This window comes from Lepus europaeus, chromosome 21 (genome assembly GCF_033115175.1).
Source record: "Lepus europaeus isolate LE1 chromosome 21, mLepTim1.pri, whole genome shotgun sequence".
Taxonomy (NCBI): domain Eukaryota; kingdom Metazoa; phylum Chordata; class Mammalia; order Lagomorpha; family Leporidae; genus Lepus; species Lepus europaeus.
In genome coordinates, this window is record NC_084847.1 from 29,860,538 (window position 1) to 29,883,868 (window position 23,331).

Consider the following 23,331-nt stretch of genomic DNA (forward strand, 5'->3'; position numbering starts at 1 on the left):
TTGTTTTGAACGTTTCTTTTTTTATCAGGGAACATTTAATTTTGTACTGGGAAACTCTAATTGGTTCCACATGGAGACACCAGCTCTACACATTCGTATTTTCTAGGGAGAAAGCTAGGGGAACTGCGGCAAACAAATATGATAATTCTGTTTGTGTACATGACATTTTGTGCACTTACCTAACGAAAAGGCTTTGCTTTTCTCCTAACCCATTTTTGCTGTGATTTTCTCGGTCCATTGCATACAAATTCCACACCACTTTGTCCGGATATGACTAGATGAAACCGGAAATATTCTGTTGTTTTTGGCTAACTCAATCACAGATATTGCGACAGCCTCTGTGTTTGTGTTTTCTGGATATTATCGAAGGACTTTATTGTTTTGAATATTTTTTTTATCAGGGAACATTTAATTTTCTGCTGGGAAACTCTAATTGGTTCTATATTGAGAAACCAGCTCTACACATCTGTATTTTTTAGGAGAAAGCTAGAAGAACTGCTGCAAGCAAACATGATATTTCTGTTTCTATACATGACATTTTATTCACTTGCCTAACGAAGAGACTTTGCTATTCTCCAAAACCATTTTTACTGTGATTTTCTCGGTCCATCACATAAGAAGTCCACACCACTTTGTCCGGATATGGCTGGATGAAGCCCGAAATATCCAGTTTTGTTTTGTCTAACTCAATCCCAGATATTGCCACAGCCACTGAGTTAGTGTTTTCTGAATATTATCGAAGGAGCTTATTGTTTTAAGGATTTTTTTTAATCAGGGAACATTTAATTTTGTACTGGGAAACTCTGATTGGTTCCACATGGAGACAACAGCTCTACGCATTCGTATTTTCTAGCAAGAAAGCTAGAGGAATTGCGAAAACAAACATATTTCTGTTTGTATACATGACATTTTATGCACTTGCCTAACGAAAAGACTTTACTTTTCTCCAAAACCATTTTTACTGTAATTTTGTCTGTCCATTGCATACGAATTCCACACCACGTCGTCCTGATATGAGTGAATGAAATGAGAAATATCCGCTTGTGTTTTGGCTAACTGAATCCCAGATATTGCGACAGCCTCTGTGTTTCTGTTTTCTGGATATTATCGAAGGACTTTATTTTTTGAATGTTTTTTATCAGGGAACATTTAATTTTGTACTGGGAAACTCTGATTGGTTCCACATGGAGACAACAGCTCTACACATTCTTATTTTCTAGGAGAAAACTAGAGGAACTGCATAAACAAACATGATATTTTTCTTTGTATACATGACATTTTATGCACTTGCCTAACGAAAAGACTTTACTTTTCTCCAAAATCATTTTTACTGTGATTTTCTCGCTGCGTTGCATGTGAATTCCACACCACTTTGTCCGGATATGACTTCATGAAACCGGAAATATGCGGTTGTGTTTTGACTAACTCAATCCCAGATATTGCAACAGATCCTGTGTTTGTGTTCTTTGAATATTTTCAATGCACTTTATTGTTTTGAATGTTTTTTGTCAGTGAACATTTAATTTTCTACTTGGAAACTCTGATTGGTTCCACATGGAGACACCAGCTCTAAACATTCGTATTTTCTAGGAGAAAGCTAGAGGAAGTGCGGCAAACAAACATGGTATTTCTGTTTTCATACATGACATTTTATGCACTTGCCAAACAAAAAGACTTTGCTTTTCTCCAAAACCTTTTTTTCTGTGATTTGCTCGGTCCATTGCATACGAATTCCACACCACTTTTTCCGGATATGAGTGGAAGAAACCAGAAATATGCGGTTGTGTTTTGGCTACCTGAATCCCAGATATTGGGACAGATTCTGTGTTTGTGTTTTCTGGATATTATCGAAGGTCTTTCTTGTTTTGAATGTTTTTTTTTCATCAGGGAACATTTAATTTTGTCCTGGGAAACTCTAATTGGTTCCACATGTATACACCAGCTCTACACATTTGTATTTTCTAGTGAGAAAGCTAGAGGAACTGCGGCAAACATCATGATATTTCTATTTGTATATATCACATTTTATGCACTTGCCAAACGAAAAGACTTTGCTTTCCTCCAAAACCATTTTTACTATGATTTTGTCTGTACATTAAATACGTATTCCACACCACTTTGTCCGGATATGAGTGGATGAAACCGGAAATATCCGGTTTTGTTTTGGCTAACTGAATCCCAGATATTGCCGCAGCCACTGTGTTGGTGTTTTCTGGATATTATCGATGGACTTTACGGTTTTTAAATTTTTTTTTATCAGGGAATATTTAATTTTGTACTAGGAAACTCTGATTGGTTGACATGGAGACACAAGCTCTACACATTTGTATTTTCTACCGAGAAATCTAGAGGAACTGCGACAAACAAACATGATATTTCTGCTTGTATAGATGACATTTTATGCACTTGCCTAAAGAAAAGACTTTGCTTCCCCCAAAACATTTTTATTGTGTTTTTCTTGGTCCATTGCATACGAATTCCACACCACTTTGTCCGGATAACACTGGATGAAACCGGAAATATCCGGTTGTGTTTTGGCTAACTGATATCCAGTTATTGCGACAGCTTCTGTGTTTGTGTTTTCTGGATATAATCGAAGACTTTATTGTTTTGAAATATTTTTTTATCAGGGAACATTAATTTTTACTGGGAAACTCCAATTTGTTCCCCATGGAGTTGCCAGCCCTACACATTCGTATTTTGTAGGGAGAATGCTACAGGAACTGCGGAAAACAAACATGATATTTCTTTTTGTGTAGATGGCATTTTATGCATTAGACTAACGAAAAGTCTTTGCTCTCTCCAAATCCATTTTTACTGTGATTTTCTCAGTCCATTACATACGATTTCCACACCACTTTGTCCGGATATGACTGGAGGAAACTGGAAATATCCGGTTGTGTTTTGGCTAACTGAATCCCAGATATTGCCGAAGCCTCTGTGTTTGTGTTTTCTGGATATTATCGATGGACTTTATTGTTTTTAAAGATTTTTTTTTAATCAGGAACATTTAATTTTGTACTGGGAAACTCTGATTGGTTCCACATGGAGACACCAGCTCTATACATTCGTATTTTCTAGTGAGAAAGCTAGAGGAACTGCCGGAAACAAACATGATATTTCTGTTTGTATACGTGACATTTTATGCACTTGCCTAACGCAAAGACTTTGCTTTTCTTCAAAACCATTTTAGTGATTTTGTCTGTCCATTAAATATCAATTCCAGACCACTTTGTCCGGATATGACTGCATGAAATTGGAAATATCCGGTTTTGTTTTGGCTAACCGAATCCCAGATATTGACGCAGCCTCTGTGTTTGTGCTTTCTGGATATAATCGAAGGACTTTATTGTTTTGAAATATTTTTTTATCAGGGAACATTTAATTTTATACTGGGAAAGGCTAATTTGTTCCACATGGATACGCCAGCTCTACACATTCGTATTTTGTAGGGAGAAAGCTAGAGGAACTGCAGCAAACAAACATGATATTTCTGTTTGTGTAGATGGCATTTATGCATAAGCCTAACGAAAATTCTTTGCTTTTCTCTGAAACCATTTTTACTGTGATTTTCTCAGTCTATTACATACAAATTCCACACCACTTTGTCTGCATATGACTGGATGAAACCAGAAATATCCGGTTGTGTTTTCGCTAACTCATCCCGGATATTGCCGCAGACTCTGTGTTTGTTTTTTCTGGATATGATAGATGGACTTTATTGTTTTTAAAGATTTTTTTTTAATCAGGGAACATTTAATTTTGTACTGGGAAACTCTGATTGGTTCCACATGGAGACAACAGCTCTACACATTCGTAATTTCTAGCGAGAAATCTAGAGGAACTGCATAAACAAACATGATATTTTTGTTTGTATAGATGATATTTTATGCACCTGCCTAACGAAAAGACTTTACTTTTCTCCAAAACCATTTTTAGTGTGATTTCGCCTGTCCATTGCATACGAATTCCATACAACTTTGTCCACATATGAGTCAGTGAAACCGGAAATATCCGGTTGTTTTTCGGCTAACTGAATCCAAGATATTGCTGCAGCCCCTGTGTTTGTGTTTTCTGTATATTATCGATGGAGTTATTGATTTGATTTTTTTTAATCAGGGAACAATTAATTTTGTACTGGGAAACTCTAATTGGTTCCACATGGAGACACCAGCTCTACACATTCGTATTTTCTAGGAGAAAGATACAGGAACTGCGGCACACAAACATGATATTTTGTTTGTGTAGATGGCATTTTATGCATTTGCCTAATGAAAAGACTTTGCTTTTCTCCAAAACCTTTTTTACTGAGATTTTGTCTGTCCATTAAATACGAATTCCACACCACTTTGTCCGGATATGAGTGGAGGAAACCGGAAATATCCGGTTATATTTTGGCTAACCGAATCCCAGATATTGACACAGCCTCTGTGTTTGTGTTTTCTGGATATTATCAATGGACTTTATTGTTTTGAAATATTTTTTTTAATCAGGGAACATTTAATTTTGTACTGGGAAACTCTCATTTGTTCCCCATGGAGACGCCAGCTCTACACATTTATATTTTGTAGGGTGAAAGCTAGAGGAACTGTGGGAAACAAACATGATATTTCTGTTTGTGTAGATGGCATTAATGCATAAGCCTAATGAAAATTCTTTGCTTTTCTCTGAAACCATTTTTACTGTTATTTTCTCAGTCCATTACATATGAATTCCACATCACTTTGTCCGGATATCAGTGGAAGAAACCGGAAATATCCGGTTGTGTTTTGGCTAACTCAATCCCGGATATTGCCGCAGCCTCTGTGTTTGTGTTTTCTGGATATTATCGATGGAATTTGTTGTTTTTAAAGTTTTTTTTTTTTATCAGGGAACATTTAATTTTGTACTGGGAAACTCTGATTGGTTCCACATGGAGACACCAGCTCCACACATTCGTATTTTCTAGTGAGAAAACTATCGGAACTGCGAAAACAAACCTGATATTTCTGTTTGTATACATGATTTTTATGCACTTCCCGAACGAAAAGACTTTGCTTTTCTCCACAACCATTTTTACTGTAATTTTGTCTGTCCATTGCATACGAACTCCCCAACACTTTTTCCGGATATGAGTGGATGAAACTGGAAATATCCGATTGTGTTTTGGCTAACTGATATACAGATATTGCGACAGCCTCTGTGTTTCTGTTTTCTGGATATTATCGAAGGACTTTATTGTTTTGAAGGATTTTTTTTTATCAGGGAACATGTAATATTGTACTGGGAAACTAATTGGTTCCACATGGAGACACCAGCTCTACACATTCGTATTTTCTAGCGAGAAAGCTAGAGGAACTGTGGCAATAAAACATGATATTTCTGTTTGTGTAGATGGCATTTTATGCATTAAGCTAACGAAAGGAATTTGCTTTTCTCCAAAACCATTTTTACTGTGATTTTCTCAGTCCATTACATACGAATTCCCCACCACTTTGTCCGGATATGACGGGATGAAACCGGAAATATCCGGTTTTGTTTTTGCTAACTGAATCCCAGATATTGCCACAGCCTCTGTGTTTGTGTTTTCTGGATATTATCGATGGAATTTATTGTTTTTTTAAGTATTTTTATATCAGGGAACTTTTAATTTTATACTGGGAAACTGAAATTGGTTCCACATGGAGACACCAGCTCTAAACATTCTTATTTTCTAGGAAAAAGCTAGAGGAACTGCGGGAAACAAACATGATATTTCTGTTTGTATACATGACATTTTATGCACTTGCCTAACCAAAAGACTTTGCTTTTCTCCAAAATCATTTTTACTGTGATTTTCTCACTGCATTGCATGTGAATTCCACACCACTTTTTCCGGATATGACTTTATGAAACCGGAAATATGTGGTTGTGTTTTGACTAACTCAATCCCAGATATTGCAACAGATCCTCTGTTTGTGTTCTCTGAATATTTTCAATGCACTTTATTGTTTTGAATGTTTTTTGTCAGTGAACATTTAATTTTCTACTTGGAAACTCTGATTGGTTCCACATGGAGACACCAGCTCTAAACATTCGTATTTTCTAGGAGAAAGCTAGAGGAACTGCGGTAAACACACATGGTATTTCTGTTTTCATACATGACATTTTATGCACTTGCCTAACGAAAAGACTTTGCTTTTCTCCAAAACCTTTTTTACTGTGATTTGCTCGGTCCGTTGCATACGAATTCCACACCACTTTTTCCGGATATGAGTGGAAGAAACCAGAAATATGCGGTTGTGTTTTGGCTACCTGAATCCCAGATATTGGGACAGATTCTGTGTTTGTGTTTTCTGGATATTATCGAAGGTCTTTCTTGTTTTGAATGTTTTTTTTCATCAGGGAACATTTAATTTTGTCCTTGGAAACTCTAATTGGTTCCACATGGAGACACCAGCTCTACACATTTGTATTTTCTAGTGAGAAAGCTAGAGGAACTGCGGCAAACATCATGATATTTCTGTTTGTATATATCACATTTTATGCACTTGCCAAACGAAAAGACTTTGCTTTCCTCCAAAACCATTTTACTATGATTTTGTCTGTACATTAAATTCGTATTCCACACCACTTTGTCCGGATATGAGTGGATGAAACCGGAAATATCCAGTTTTGTTTTGGCTAACCGAAACCCAGATATTGACGCAGCCTCTGTTTTTGTGTTTTCTGGATATTATCGATGGACTTTACGGTTTTTAAAGTTTTTTTTTTATCAGGGAATATTTAATTTTGTACTGGGAAACTCTGATTAGTTGACATGGAGACACAAGCTCTACACAGTCGTATTTTCTAGCGAGAAATCTAGAGGAACTGCGACAAACAAACATGATATTTCTGCTTGTATAGATGACATTTTATGCACTTTCCTAACGAAAGGACTTTGCTTTGCTCCAAAGCCATTTTTTACTGTGATTTTCTCGTTCCATTGCATACGAATTCCACACCACATTGTCCCGATATGAGTGAATGAAACGAGAAATATGTGGTTGTGTTTTGGCTAACTGAATCCCAGATATTGCGACAGCCTCTGTGTTTGTGTTTTCTGGATATTATCGAAGGACTTTACTGTATTGAATGTTTTTTATCAGGGAACATTTAATTTTGTACTGGGAAACTCTGATTGGTTCCACATGGAGACACCAGCTCTAAACATTCGTATTTTCTAGCGAGAAGACTAGAGGAACTGCGGCATTAAAACATGATATTTCTGCTTGTATAATTGATATTTTATGCACTTGCCTAACGAAAAGACTTTGCTTTTCTCCAAAACCATTTTTACTGTGATTTTGTCTGTCCATTAAATATCAATTCCACACCACTTTGTCCGGATATGAGTGGATGAAACCGGAAATATCTGGTTGTGTTTTGGCTATCTGAATCACAGATATTGCCGCAGCCCCTGTGTTTGTGTTTTCTGGATATTATCGAAGGACTTTATTGTTTTAAAGCTTTTTTTCTGAAAGATAAAGAAAGTGCTTTGTATTTTGTTGAAGTCAGTATTTTGTATAAACATTTATGTTGACCCACTTATGTTTAGAGCTGGAAACTGAAACGAACAGGCAATCTCTGTCGATTGAACATGGAGGGATTTTTTACTAGTGATCTGCAGAAGTACGTCAGTCTTCTGAGCACAATGTTGAATATAAAGGTTTTAACACTGAGCTGTTCTTACCACGAACCTAAAAAAATGGCATAAAGTTTGGGGTGCCAGGCATACTTTTTCATGTTTGTTGTTGAGTTCTTCTACTATTCTAACCCAACATTCCTTGGTGAGGCCATTAAATCCAACCATTTGTTCCAATTCCTTTGCATAGTCACCTGGCTGAGCAGCTGCCCTTCAACAGTAGCCGTGCTTTCTTCCCCCGGTACAAACTGCTGTCTCCCAGCCTCCCTTAATTTGCCAGCTTCAGAGTGTCTTGGCCCCATGTTGAACTTCTGTTCCCAGTGTCAGCTCTTGGTTTCAGGATCAGGGCTGTCCCCAGAGACTGGTTGATGACTTTGTGTGTTTATACAGTTGCGCTCCTGACCCTCTGCTGGCATAGTCAGTTACTACTGCACATTTAGGAAATGACAAGTCCTGGGAGACTGTTCCCATGTGTCCCAACGCTGACAACCCAGTCCTCCCGACTTCTAGGCCTACTCTAGAAAATACCTGTTCTTACAGAAACTCTATGGTCTTCCATTTTTGGTGCCTACCCCAACACCTTTTAGTAAATTGGCATGGAGTTTTAGTCAAACCTGTTTCAGATAAGAAAAACACTGAGTTGGGCAAAACCAACTAGGCGTTATTCTTGAGTGTCTCCTTTTTCTGTGGATTGTTTCTGGACCAGTTTGTCTAAGTCCTGGCTCTTACTGGCGCATATGAAATGTTATCTTCACTTCCTTGTATATTATGTATAAATTAGAAAATGAAAAATGTGTGAATAACATTGTATGAAATAAAAAAAAAAGCTATTTTTTTCAGTGAACATTGAATTTTGTGCAGGGAAACATTCACTGGTTCCACATGGAGACACCAGCTCTCCACATTCGTATTTTCTTGCGAGAAGGCTAGAGGAACTGCGGCAAACAAACATGATATTTCTGCTTGTATAATTGATATTTTATGTACTTGCCTAACGAAAAGATTTTGCTTTTCTCCAAAACAACTTTTACTGTGATTTTCTCAGTCCATTACATATGAATTCCACACCACGTTGTTCGGATATGACTGGATGAAATCGAAAACATCCGGTTGTTTTTTGGCTAACTGATATCCACATATTGCGACAACCTCTGTGTTTGTGTTTTCTGGATATAATCGAAGGACTTTATTGTTTTGAAAGATTTTTTTATCAGGAAACATTTAATTTTGTACTGGAATACTCTAATTGGTTCCACATGGAGATCAGCTTTACACATTCGTATCAGCCAGGGAGAAAGCTAGAGTAACTGTGGCAAACAAACATGATATATTGTTTGTGTAGATGGCATTTTATGCATTTGCCTAATGAAAAGACTTTGCTTTTCTCCAAAACCATTTTTACTGTGATTTTGTTTGTCCATTGCATAGGAATTGCACACCACTTTGTACGTATATGAGTGGATGAAACCGGAAATATCCGGTTTTGTTTTGGCTAACCAAATCCCAGATATTGCTGCAGCCTCTTTGTTTGTGTTTTCTGGATATTATCTATGGAATTTATTGTTTTAAAGCTTTTTTTATCAATCAACATTGAATTTTGTACTGGGAAACAGTCACTGGTTCCACTTGAAGACACCAGCTCTACACATTCTTATTTTCTATCAGAAAACTAGAGGAACTACAGCAAAGAAACATGGTATTTCTGTTTGTATACATGATATTTTATGCACTTGCCTAACGAAAACACTTTGCTTTTCTCCAAAACCATTTTCACTGTAATTTTCTCAGTCCATTACATATGAATTCCCCAGCACTTTGTCCGGATATGACTGGATGAAACCGGAAATATCTGGTTTTCTTTTGGCTAACTCAAACACAGATAGTGCCACAAATCCTCTGTTTGTGTTTTCTGGATATGATCGAGGGACTTTATTGTTTTGAAAGGTTTTTATTATCAGGGAACATTTAATTTTGTACTGGGAAACTAATTGGTTCCACATGGAGACACCAGCTCTACACATTCGTATTTTCTAGCGAGCAAGCTAGAGGATTTGCGGCAAACAAACATGATATTTCTGTTTGTATAGATGACATATTATGCACTTGACTAACGAAAAGACATTGCTTTTCTCCAAAACCACTTTTACTGTCATTTTCTGGGTACATTGCATAGGAATTCCACACCAATTTGTCCGGATATGACTGGATGAAACCGGAAATATCCAGTTGTGTTTTGGCTAAATGATATCCAGATATTGAGACAGCCTCTGTGTTTGTGTTTTCTGGATATTATCGAGGATTTTATTGTTTTGAATGTTTTTTATCAGGGGACATTTAATTTTGTACTGGGAAACATTAATTGGTTTCACATGGAGACACCAGCTCTACACATTCGGATTTTCTAGGGAGAAAGCTAGAGTAAATGTGGCAAAGAAACATGATATTTCTGTTTGGATAGATGTCATTTTACGCACTTTCCTAATGAAAGGACTTTGCTTTACTCCAAAGCCATTTTTACTGTGATTTTCTCGTTCCATTGCATACGAATTCCACACCACATTGTCCCGATATGACTGGATGAAACCGGAAATATCCGGTTTTCTTTTGTCTAATCGAATCCCAGATATTGACGCAGCCTCTGTGTTTGTGTTTTCTGGATATTATGAAAGGACTTTATTGTTTTGAAAGATTTTTTTTTTTATCAGGAAACATTTAATTTTGTACTGGGAAACTCTGATTGGTTGACATGGAGAGACAAGCTCTACACATTCGTATTTTCTACCGAGAAAAATAGAGGAACTGCGGCAAACAAACATGATATTTCTGTTTGTATACATGACATTTTATGCACTTGCCTAAAGAAAAGACTTTGTTTTCCCCCAAAACATTTTTATTGTGATTTTCTGGGTCCATTGCATAGGAATTCCACAACACTTTGTCCGGATATGACTGCATGAAACCAGAAATCTCCGGTTGTGTTTTGGCTAACTGATATCCAGATATTGCGACAGCCTCTGTGTTTGTGTTTTCTGGATATAATCGAAGGACTTTATTGTTTTGAAATATTTTTTTTATCAGGGAACATATAATTTTGTACTAGGAAACTAATTGGTTCCACATGGAGATGCCAGCTCTGCACATTCGTATTTTCTAGGGAGAGTGCTAGAGGAACTGCGGCAAACAAACATGATATTTCAATTTGTGTAGATGGCATTTTATGCATTAGACTAACGAAAAGACTTTGTTTTCTCCAAAACCATTTTTACTTTAATTTTCTCAGTCCATTGCATGGGAATTCACCACCACTTTGTTTAGATATGACTGGATGAAACCGGAAATATCCAGTTATGTTTTCGCTAACTCAATCACAGATATTGCCATAGATCCTCTGTTTGTGTTATCTGGATATTATCGATGGACTTTATTGTTTTTAAAGTTTTTTTTTCAGGGAACATTTAATTTTTTACTGGGAAACTCTAATTGGTTCCAGTGGAGACACAAGCTCTACATATTCGTATTTTCTAGGGAGAAAACTAGAGGAACTGCGGCAAACAAACATGATATTTCTGCTTGTATAGATGACATATTATGCACTTGCCTAACGAAAAGACTTTGCTTTTCTCCAAAACCATTTTTACTGTGATTTTCTGGGTCCATTACATTCGAATTCCACACCACTTAGTCCGGATATGACTGGATGCAACCTTAAATATCAGGTTTTGTTTTGGCTAACTCAATCCCAGATACTGCCACAGCCCCTGTGTTTGTGTTTTCTGGATATTATCGAAGGATTTTATTGTTTTGAAAGTTTTTTTTTTTTTTATCAGAGAACATTTAATTTTGTACTGGGAAACTCTAATGGGTTCCACATGGAGACACCAGCTCTACACATTCCTATTTTCTAAGGAGAAAGCTAGGGGAACTGCGGCAAACAAACATGATATTTCTGTTTGTATACATGACATTTTGTGCACTTGCCTAGCAAAAAGACTTTGCTTTTCTCCTAAACCATTTTTACTGTGATTTTCTCGGTCCATTGCATACAAATTCCACACTACTTTGTCCGGATATGACTAGATGAAACCAGAAATATATATATATTTTTTTGGCTAACTCAATCCTAGATATTGCGAAGCCTCTGTGTTTGTTTTTTTTTTTTTGGATATTATTGAAGGACTTTATTGTTTTGAATATTTTATATAAGGGAACATTTAATTTTGTGCTGGAAAACTCTAATTCGTTCCACACGGAGACACCAGCTCTACACATTCGTATTTTCTAGCGAGAAATCCAGAGGAACTGCGGCAAACAAACATGATATTTCTGTTTGTATACATGATATTTTAGGCACTTACCTAACGAAAAGACTTTGCTTTTCTCCACAACCATTTTTACTGTGAGTTTGTCTGTCCATTGCATACAAATTCCACACCACTTTGTCCGGATATGACTGCATGAAACCGGAAATATCCGGTTTTGTTTTGGCTAACTGAATCCCAGTTATTGCCACAGCCCCTGTGTTTGTGTTTTCTGGATATTATCAATGGTCATTATTCTTATAAATGTTTTTTTTTTATCAGGGAACATTTAATTTTCTACTGGGAAACACTCACTGGTTCCACATGGAGAAACGAGCTCTACACATTCGTATTCTCTAGTAGAAAACTAGAGGAACTGCGGCAAGCAAACATGATATTTCTGTTTGTATACATGATATTTTAGGCCTTTGCCTAATGAAAAGACGTTGCTTTTCTCCAAAACCATTTTTACTGTGATTTTCTTGGTCCATTGCATACGAATTCCACACCACTTTGCCCGGATATGACTGGATGAAACCAGAAATATCCGGTTTTTTTTTTTGGCTGACTCAATCCCAGATTGCCACAGCCCCTGTGTTTGTGCTTTCTGGATATTATCAATGGACTTTATTGTCTTGAATTTTTTTTAACAGGTAACATTTAGTTTTGTACGGGGAAACACTCACTGGTTCCACATGGAGAAACCAGCTCTACACATTCGTATTTTGTAGCGAGAAATCCAGAGGAACTGAGGCAAACAAACATGATATTTCTGTTTGTATACATGACATTTTATGCACTTGCCTAAAGAAAAGACTTTGCTTTTCTCCAAAACCATTTTCACTGCGATTTTCTCGGTCCATTGCATACGAATTCCACACCACTTTGTCCGGATATGACTGGATGAAACCGGAAATATCCGGTTTTGTTTTGGCTAACTCGGTCCCAGATATTGCCACAGCCCCTGTGTTTGTGTTTTCTGGATATTATCGAAGATTTTTATTGTTTTGAAAGTTTTTTTTTTTAATCAGGGAACTTTTTTTATACTGGGAAACACTCACTGCTTCCACATGGATGAAACAGCTCTACACATTCCTATTTTCAATGGAGAAAGCTAGAGGTACTGCGGGAAACAAAAACAATATTTCTATTTGTATACATGACATTTTAGGCACTTGCCTAACAAAAAGATTTGCTTTTCTCCAAAACCATTTTTACTGTGATTTTCTCATTCCATTGCATACGAATTCCACACCACTTTGTAAGGATATGACTGGATGAAAACGGAAATATACGGTTTTGTTTTGGCTAACTCAATCCCAGATATTGCCACAGCCCCTGAGTTTGTGTTTTCTGGATATAATAGATGGACTTTATTGTTTTGAAATATTTTTTTTTATCAGGGAACATATAATTTTGTACTAGGAAACTAATTGGTTCCACATGGAGATGCCAGCTCTGCACATTCGTATTTTCTAGGGAGAGTGCTAGAGGAACTGCGGCAAACAAACATGATATTTCAATTTGTGTAGATGGCATTTTATGCATTAGACTAACGAAAAGACTTTGTTTTCTCCAAAACCATTTTTACTTTAATTTTCTCAGTCCATTGCATGGGAATTCACCACCACTTTGTTTAGATATGACTGGATGAAACCGGAAATATCCAGTTATGTTTTCGCTAACTCAATCACAGATATTGCCATAGATCCTCTGTTTGTGTTATCTGGATATTATCGATGGACTTTATTGTTTTTAAAGTTTTTTTTCAGGGAACATTTAATTTTTTACTGGGAAACTCTAATTGGTTCCAGTGGAGACACAAGCTCTACATATTCGTATTTTCTAGGGAGAAAACTAGAGGAACTGCGGCAAACAAACATGATATTTCTGCTTGTATAGATGACATATTATGCACTTGCCTAACGAAAAGACTTTGCTTTTCTCCAAAACCATTTTTACTGTGATTTTCTGGGTCCATTACATTCGAATTCCACACCACTTAGTCCGGATATGACTGGATGCAACCTTAAATATCAGGTTTTGTTTTGGCTAACTCAATCCCAGATACTGCCACAGCCCCTGTGTTTGTGTTTTCTGGATATTATCGAAGGATTTTATTGTTTTGAAAGTTTTTTTTTTTTTTATCAGAGAACATTTAATTTTGTACTGGGAAACTCTAATTGGTTCCACATGGAGACACCAGCTCTACACATTCCTATTTTCTAAGGAGAAAGCTAGGGGAACTGCGGCAAACAAACATGATATTTCTGTTTGTATACATGACATTTTGTGCACTTGCCTAGCAAAAAGACTTTGCTTTTCTCCTAAACCATTTTTACTGTGATTTTCTCGGTCCATTGCATACAAATTCCACACTACTTTGTCCGGATATGACTAGATGAAACCAGAAATATATATATATATTTTTTTGGCTAACTCAATCCTAGATATTGCGAAGCCTCTGTGTTTGTTTTTTTTTTTTTTTTGGATATTATTGAAGGACTTTATTGTTTTGAATATTTTATATAAGGGAACATTTAATTTTGTGCTGGAAAACTCTAATTCGTTCCACACGGAGACACCAGCTCTACACATTCGTATTTTCTAGCGAGAAATCCAGAGGAACTGCGGCAAACAAACATGATATTTCTGTTTGTATACATGATATTTTAGGCACTTACCTAACGAAAAGACTTTGCTTTTCTCCACAACCATTTTTACTGTGAGTTTGTCTGTCCATTGCATACAAATTCCACACCACTTTGTCCGGATATGACTGCATGAAACCGGAAATATCCGGTTTTGTTTTGGCTAACTGAATCCCAGTTATTGCCACAGCCCCTGTGTTTGTGTTTTCTGGATATTATCAATGGTCATTATTCTTATAAATGTTTTTTTTTTATCAGGGAACATTTAATTTTCTACTGGGAAACACTCACTGGTTCCACATGGAGAAACGAGCTCTACACATTCGTATTCTCTAGTAGAAAACTAGAGGAACTGCGGCAAGCAAACATGATATTTCTGTTTGTATACATGATATTTTAGGCCTTTGCCTAATGAAAAGACGTTGCTTTTCTCCAAAACCATTTTTACTGTGATTTTCTTGGTCCATTGCATACGAATTCCACACCACTTTGCCCGGATATGACTGGATGAAACCAGAAATATCCGGTTTTTTTTTTTGGCTGACTCAATCCCAGATTGCCACAGCCCCTGTGTTTGTGCTTTCTGGATATTATCAATGGACTTTATTCTCTTGAATTTTTTTTAACAGGTAACATTTAGTTTTGTACGGGGAAACACTCACTGGTTCCACATGGAGAAACCAGCTCTACACATTCGTATTTTGTAGCGAGAAATCCAGAGGAACTGAGGCAAACAAACATGATATTTCTGTTTGTATACATGACATTTTATGCACTTGCCTAAAGAAAAGACTTTGCTTTTCTCCAAAACCATTTTCACTGCGATTTTCTCGGTCCATTGCATACGAATTCCACACCACTTTGTCCGGATATGACTGGATGAAACCGGAAATATCCGGTTTTGTTTTGGCTAACTCGGTCCCAGATATTGCCACAGCCCCTGTGTTTGTGTTTTCTGGATATTATCAAAGATTTTTATTGTTTTGAAAGTTTTTTTTTTTTTAATCAGGGAACATTTTTTTATACTGGGAAACACTCACTGCTTCCACATGGATGAAACAGCTCTACACATTCCTATTTTCAATGGAGAAAGCTAGAGGTACTGCGGGAAACAAAAACAATATTTCTATTTGTATACATGACATTTTAGGCACTTGCCTAACAAAAAGATTTGCTTTTCTCCAAAACCATTTTTACTGTGATTTTCTCATTCGATTGCATACGAATTCCACACCACTTTGTAAGGATATGACTGGATGAAAACGGAAATATACGGTTTTGTTTTGGCTAACTCAATCCCAGATATTGCCACAGCCCCTGAGTTTGTGTTTTCTGGATATAATAGATGGACTTTATTGTTTTGAAATATTTTTTTTTTATCAGGGAACATATAATTTTGTACTAGGAAACTAATTGGTTCCACATGGAGATGCCAGCTCTGCACATTCGTATTTTCTAGGGAGAGTGCTAGAGGAACTGCGGCAAACAAACATGATATTTCAATTTGTGTAGATGGCATTTTATGCATTAGACTAACGAAAAGACTTTGTTTTCTCCAAAACCATTTTTACTTTAATTTTCTCAGTCCATTGCATGGGAATTCACCACCACTTTGTTTAGATATGACTGGATGAAACCGGAAATATCCAGTTATGTTTTCGCTAACTCAATCACAGATATTGCCATAGATCCTCTGTTTGTGTTATCTGGATATTATCGATGGACTTTATTGTTTTTAAAGTTTTTTTTTCAGGGAACATTTAATTTTTTACTGGGAAACTCTAATTGGTTCCAGTGGAGACACAAGCTCTACATATTCGTATTTTCTAGGGAGAAAACTAGAGGAACTGCGGCAAACAAACATGATATTTCTGCTTGTATAGATGACATATTATGCACTTGCCTAACGAAAAGACTTTGCTTTTCTCCAAAACCATTTTTACTGTGATTTTCTGGGTCCATTACATTCGAATTCCACACCACTTAGTCCGGATATGACTGGATGCAACCTTAAATATCAGGTTTTGTTTTGGCTAACTCAATCCCAGATACTGCCACAGCCCCTGTGTTTGTGTTTTCTGGATATTATCGAAGGATTTTATTGTTTTGAAAGTTTTTTTTTTTTATCAGAGAACATTTAATTTTGTACTGGGAAACTCTAATGGGTTCCACATGGAGACACCAGCTCTACACATTCCTATTTTCTAAGGAGAAAGCTAGGGGAACTGCGGCAAACAAACATGATATTTCTGTTTGTATACATGACATTTTGTGCACTTGCCTAGCAAAAAGACTTTGCTTTTCTCCTAAACCATTTTTACTGTGATTTTCTCGGTCCATTGCATACAAATTCCACACTACTTTGTCCGGATATGACTAGATGAAACCAGAAATATATATATATTTTTTTGGCTAACTCAATCCTAGATATTGCGAAGCCTCTGTGTTTGTTTTTTTTTTTTTTTTTGGATATTATTGAAGGACTTTATTGTTTTGAATATTTTATATAAGGGAACATTTAATTTTGTGCTGGAAAACTCTAATTCGTTCCACACGGAGACACCAGCTCTACACATTCGTATTTTCTAGCGAGAAATCCAGAGGAACTGCGGCAAACAAACATGATATTTCTGTTTGTATACATGATATTTTAGGCACTTACCTAACGAAAAGACTTTGCTTTTCTCCACAACCATTTTTACTGTGAGTTTGTCTGTCCATTGCATACAAATTCCACACCACTTTGTCCGGATATGACTGCATGAAACCGGAAATATCCGGTTTTGTTTTGGCTAACTGAATCCCAGTTATTGCCACAGCCCCTGTGTTTGTGTTTTCTGGATATTATCAATGGTCATTATTCTTATAAATGTTTTTTTTTTATCAGGGAACATTTAATTTTCTACTGGGAAACACTCACTGGTTCCACATGGAGAAACGAGCTCTACACATTCGTATTCTCTAGTAGAAAACTAGAGGAACTGCGGCAAGCAAACATGATATTTCTGTTTGTATACATGATATTTTAGGCCTTTGCCTAATGAAAAGACGTTGCTTTTCTCCAAAACCATTTTTACTGTGATTTTCTTGGTCCATTGCATACGAATTCCACACCACTTTGCCCGGATATGACTGGATGAAACCAGAAATATCCGGTTTTTTTTTTTTTTGGCTGACTCAATCCCAGATTGCCACAGCCCCTGTGTTTGTGCTTTCTGGATATTATCAATGGACTTTATTGTCTTGAATTTTTTTTAACAGGTAACATTTAGTTTTGTACGGGGAAACACTCACTGGTTCCACATGGAGAAACCAGCTCTACACATTCGTATTTTGTAGCGAGAAATCCAGAGGAACTGAGGCAAACAAACATGATATTTCTGTTTGTATACATGACATTTTATGCACTTGCCTAAAGAAAAGACTTTGCTTTTCTCCAAAACCATTTTCACTGCGATTTTCTCGGTCCATTGCATACGAATTCCACACCACTTTGTCCGGATATGACTGGATGAAACCGGAAATATCCGGTTTTGTTTTGGCTAACTCGGTCCCAGATATTGCCACAGCCCCTGTGTTTGTGTTTTCTGGATATTATCGAAGATTTTTATTGTTTTGAAAGTTTTTTTTTTTAATCAGGGAACATTTTTTATACTGGGAAACACTCACTGCTTCCACATGGATGAAACAGCTCTACACATTCCTATTTTCAATGGAGAAAGCTAGAGGTACTGCGGGAAACAAAAACAATATTTCTATTTGTATACATGACATTTTAGGCACTTGCCTAACAAAAAGATTTGCTTTTCTCCAAAACCATTTTTACTGTGATTTTCTCATTCCATTGCATACGAATTCCACACCACTTTGTAAGGATATGACTGGATGAAAACGGAAATATACGGTTTTGTTTTGGCTAACTCAATCCCAGATATTGCCACAGCCCCTGAGTTTGTGTTTTCTGGATATAATAGATGGACTTTATTGTTTTGAAATATTTTTTTTATCAGGGAACATATAATTTTGTACTAGGAAACTAATTGGTTCCACATGGAGATGCCAGCTCTGCACATTCGTATTTTCTAGGGAGAGTGCTAGAGGAACTGCGGCAAACAAACATGATATTTCAATTTGTGTAGATGGCATTTTATGCATTAGACTAACGAAAAGACTTTGTTTTCTCCAAAACCATTTTTACTTTAATTTTCTCAGTCCATTGCATGGGAATTCACCACCACTTTGTTTAGATATGACTGGATGAAACCGGAAATATCCAGTTATGTTTTCGCTAACTCAATCACAGATATTGCCATAGATCCTCTGTTTGTGTTATCTGGATATTATCGATGGACTTTATTGTTTTTAAAGTTTTTTTTTCAGGGAACATTTAATTTTTTACTGGGAAACTCTAATTGGTTCCAGTGGAGACACAAGCTCTACATATTCGTATTTTCTAGGGAGAAAACTAGAGGAACTGCGGCAAACAAACATGATATTTCTGCTTGTATAGATGACATATTATGCACTTGCCTAACGAAAAGACTTTGCTTTTCTCCAAAACCATTTTTACTGTGATTTTCTGGGTCCATTACATTCGAATTCCACACCACTTAGTCCGGATATGACTGGATGCAACCTTAAATATCAGGTTTTGTTTTGGCTAACTCAATCCCAGATACTGCCACAGCCCCTGTGTTTGTGTTTTCTGGATATTATCGAAGGATTTTATTGTTTTGAAAGTTTTTTTTTTTTTTATCAGAGAACATTTAATTTTGTACTGGGAAACTCTAATGGGTTCCACATGGAGACACCAGCTCTACACATTCCTATTTTCTAAGGAGAAAGCTAGGGGAACTGCGGCAAACAAACATGATATTTCTGTTTGTATACATGACATTTTGTGCACTTGCCTAGCAAAAAGACTTTGCTTTTCTCCTAAACCATTTTTACTGTGATTTTCTCGGTCCATTGCATACAAATTCCACACTACTTTGTCCGGATATGACTAGATGAAACCAGAAATATATATATATTTTTTTGGCTAACTCAATCCTAGATATTGCGAAGCCTCTGTGTTTGTTTTTTTTTTTTTTGGATATTATTGAAGGACTTTATTGTTTTGAATATTTTATATAAGGGAACATTTAATTTTGTGCTGGAAAACTCTAATTCGTTCCACACGGAGACACCAGCTCTACACATTCGTATTTTCTAGCGAGAAATCCAGAGGAACTGCGGCAAACAAACATGATATTTCTGTTTGTATACATGATATTTTAGGCACTTACCTAACGAAAAGACTTTGCTTTTCTCCACAACCATTTTTACTGTGAGTTTGTCTGTCCATTGCATACAAATTCCACACCACTTTGTCCGGATATGACTGCATGAAACCGGAAATATCCGGTTTTGTTTTGGCTAACTGAATCCCAGTTATTGCCACAGCCCCTGTGTTTGTGTTTTCTGGATATTATCAATGGTCATTATTCTTATAAATGTTTTTTTTTATCAGGGAACATTTAATTTTCTACTGGGAAACACTCACTGGTTCCACATGGAGAAACGAGCTCTACACATTCGTATTCTCTAGTAGAAAACTAGAGGAACTGCGGCAAGCAAACATGATATTTCTGTTTGTATACATGATATTTTAGGCCTTTGCCTAATGAAAAGACGTTGCTTTTCTCCAAAACCATTTTTACTGTGATTTTCTTGGTCCATTGCATACGAATTCCACACCACTTTGCCCGGATATGACTGGATGAAACCAGAAATATCCGGTTTTTTTTTTTGGCTGACTCAATCCCAGATTGCCACAGCCCCTGTGTTTGTGCTTTCTGGATATTATCAATGGACTTTATTGTCTTGAATTTTTTTTAACAGGTAACATTTAGTTTTGTACGGGGAAACACTCACTGGTTCCACATGGAGAAACCAGCTCTACACATTCGTATTTTGTAGCGAGAAATCCAGAGGAACTGAGGCAAACAAACATGATATTTCTGTTTGTATACATGACATTTTATGCACTTGCCTAAAGAAAAGACTTTGCTTTTCTCCAAAACCATTTTCACTGCGATTTTCTCGGTCCATTGCATACGAATTCCACACCACTTTGTCCGGATATGACTGGATGAAACCGGAAATATCCGGTTTTGTTTTGGCTAACTCGGTCCCAGATATTGCCACAGCCCCTGTGTTTGTGTTTTCTGGATATTATCAAAGATTTTTATTGTTTTGAAAGTTTTTTTTTTTTAATCAGGGAACATTTTTTTATACTGGGAAACACTCACTGCTTCCACATGGATGAAACAGCTCTACACATTCCTATTTTCAATGGAGAAAGCTAGAGGTACTGCGGGAAACAAAAACAATATTTCTATTTGTATACATGACATTTTAGGCACTTGCCTAACAAAAAGATTTGCTTTTCTCCAAAACCATTTTTACTGTGATTTTCTCATTCGATTGCATACGAATTCCACACCACTTTGTAAGGATATGACTGGATGAAAACGGAAATATACGGTTTTGTTTTGGCTAACTCAATCCCAGATATTGCCACAGCCCCTGAGTTTGTGTTTTCTGGATATAATAGATGGACTTTATTGTTTTGAATCTTTTTTTTTTATTAAGGAACATTTAATTTTGTACTGGGAAGCACTCACTGGAATCACATGGATAAACCAGTTCTACACATTCATATTTTCTAGTGAGAAACCTAGAGGAACTGCGGGTAACAAACCTGATATTTCTGTTTATATATATGGCATTTTATGCACTTACCTAGCGAAAAGACTTTGCTTTTCTCCAAAATCATTTTCACTGTGATTTTTTCGGTCGATTGCATACGAATTCCAAACCACTTTGTCCGGATATGTCTGGATGAAACCGGAAATATGCGGTTGTGTTTTGGCTAACTTAATCCCAGATATTGCCGCAGCCCCTGTGTCTGTGTTTTCTGGATATTATCGATGGACTTTATTGTTTTCAAAGTTTTTTTTTTTTTAATCAGGGAACATTTAATTTTGTGCTGGGAAACATTCACTGGTTCCACATGGAGACACCAGCTCTACACATTTGTATTTTCTAGGAGAAAGCTAGAAGAACTGCGGCAAACAAACATGATATTTCTGTTTCTATACATCACATTTTATGCACTTGCCTAATGAAAAGACTTTGGTTTTCTCCAAAATAATTTTCAATGTAATTTTCTCAGTCCATTGCATACGAATTCCACACCACTTTGCCCAGATATGAGTGGATGAAACCAGAAATATGCGGTTTTTTTTTTTGGCTAACTGAATCCAAGATATTGCGACACCCTCTGTGTTGGTATTTTCTGGATATTATCGAAGGACTTTATTTTTTTGAAAGTTTTTTATCAGGGAACATTTAATTTTGTACTGGGAAACTCTAATTGGTTCCACATGGAGACACCAGCTCTACACATTCATATTTTCTAGGAGAAATCTAGAGGAACTGCGGCAAACAAACATGATATTTCTGTTTGTGTACATGACATTTTATGGACTTGCCTAACAAAAAAACTTCACTTTTCTCCAAAACCACTTTCACTGTAGTTTTCTCAGTCCATGGCATAAGTACTCCACACCACTTTGTCCGGATATGACTGGATAAAACCGGAAATATCCGGTTGTCTTTTGGCTAACTCAATCCCAGATATTGCCACAGCCCCTGTCTTTGTGTTTTCTGGATATTATCAATGGACATTATTGTTTTGAAAGGAATATTTGTTCAGGAACATTTAATTTTGTACTGGGAAACTCTAATTGGTTCCACATGGATCCACCAGCTCTACACATTCGTATTTTCTAGGAGAAAGCTAGAGGAACTGCTGTAAACAAACATGATATTTCTGTTTGTATACATGAAATCTTATGCACTTGCATAACGAAAAGACTTTGCTTTTCTCCAAAACCATATTTACGGTGATTTTCGCTGTCCATTGCATACAAATTCCACGCCACTCTTGCCGGATATGACTGGATGTATCCGGAAATATCCGGTTTTGTTTTGGCTAACTCAATCCCAGATATTGCCACAGACCCTGTGTTTGTGTTTTCTGGATATTATCGAACGACTTTATTGTTTTGAATATTTTTTCCCTAAGGGAACATTTAATTTTGTACTTGTGTAAGACCCCTGACAGGTGTCTCACACTTCTACCGACCCCAGAAACACGAATTCCAGTCCAATCGATGCAAGTGCATGAGGAAGTTTATTACATCTGCGCAGATGGGCCAACTCTAAGCACAACAACACCCTCTGGTGCAGTGCGAGAAGAGAGGCCCCGATCATCAACCGCACAGAGTATTTAAGATTTAAAACCACAACATTAGCATATCTCCACAGCATTACAGAGGATCACAAGATAAACCACAGCATAACCAAACAAATCACAAGGTAAAGGGTTTTTCCAAAGTAAGGGAACAAAGTCCTTAACCAAGCATAAACACGGGGTCATCATGACCAAAAACTTAACATAGCTCCTAAAATAATTGTCACATGCTCAATTATCTCATAAAGGCATTAACACATCACATGCTACAAGTTCAGCTAAAGTTTAGTCATCTTAAAAAAAGCATTTTGCAAGCCCAGCTCTTTTGTACAAAAGCAGAACAATATGCAGTTAGCCAAGCAACTCCATTTTAACCCCTTCCTGCCTTAATTTCTCGTTCCCCCCCCTTTTCTTTTTGTCAAATTTTAATCTTAA

The 23,331-nt window shown here is 36.6% G+C and overlaps 1 protein-coding gene across 1 annotated transcript in view; it reads right to left on the reverse strand.

Moving 5' to 3' along the window:
* Nucleotides 1–23,331, reverse strand: part of LOC133750506 (bcl-2-related protein A1-like) — a 59,998-nt gene that overhangs the window by 35,513 nt on the left and 1,154 nt on the right. The gene's annotated exons all lie outside the window — the stretch shown is intronic.